Genomic DNA, 321 nt, shown 5'->3' with positions numbered 1-321 from the left:
TCACACTCCAAACTCCACTATGGTGAAGACCAAAGAGCTGTCGAAGGACACCAGAAACAAAATTGTAGACCTGCACCAGGCTGGGAAGACTGAATCTGCAATAGGCAAGCAGCTTGGTGTGAAGAAATAAACTGTGGGAGCAATAATTAGAAAATGGAAGACATACAAGACCACTGATAATCTCCCTCAATCTGGGGATCCACGCAAGATCTCACCCCGTGGGGTCAAAATTAGCACAAGAACGGTGAGCAAACATCCCAGAACCACACGGGGGGACCTAGTGAATGACCTGCAGAGAGCTGGGACCAACGTAACAAAGGC

Source organism: Bombina bombina, chromosome 2 (genome assembly GCF_027579735.1).
Source record: "Bombina bombina isolate aBomBom1 chromosome 2, aBomBom1.pri, whole genome shotgun sequence".
Classification (NCBI taxonomy): domain Eukaryota; kingdom Metazoa; phylum Chordata; class Amphibia; order Anura; family Bombinatoridae; genus Bombina; species Bombina bombina.
Note: the sequence above shows the minus strand (reverse complement) of the source record.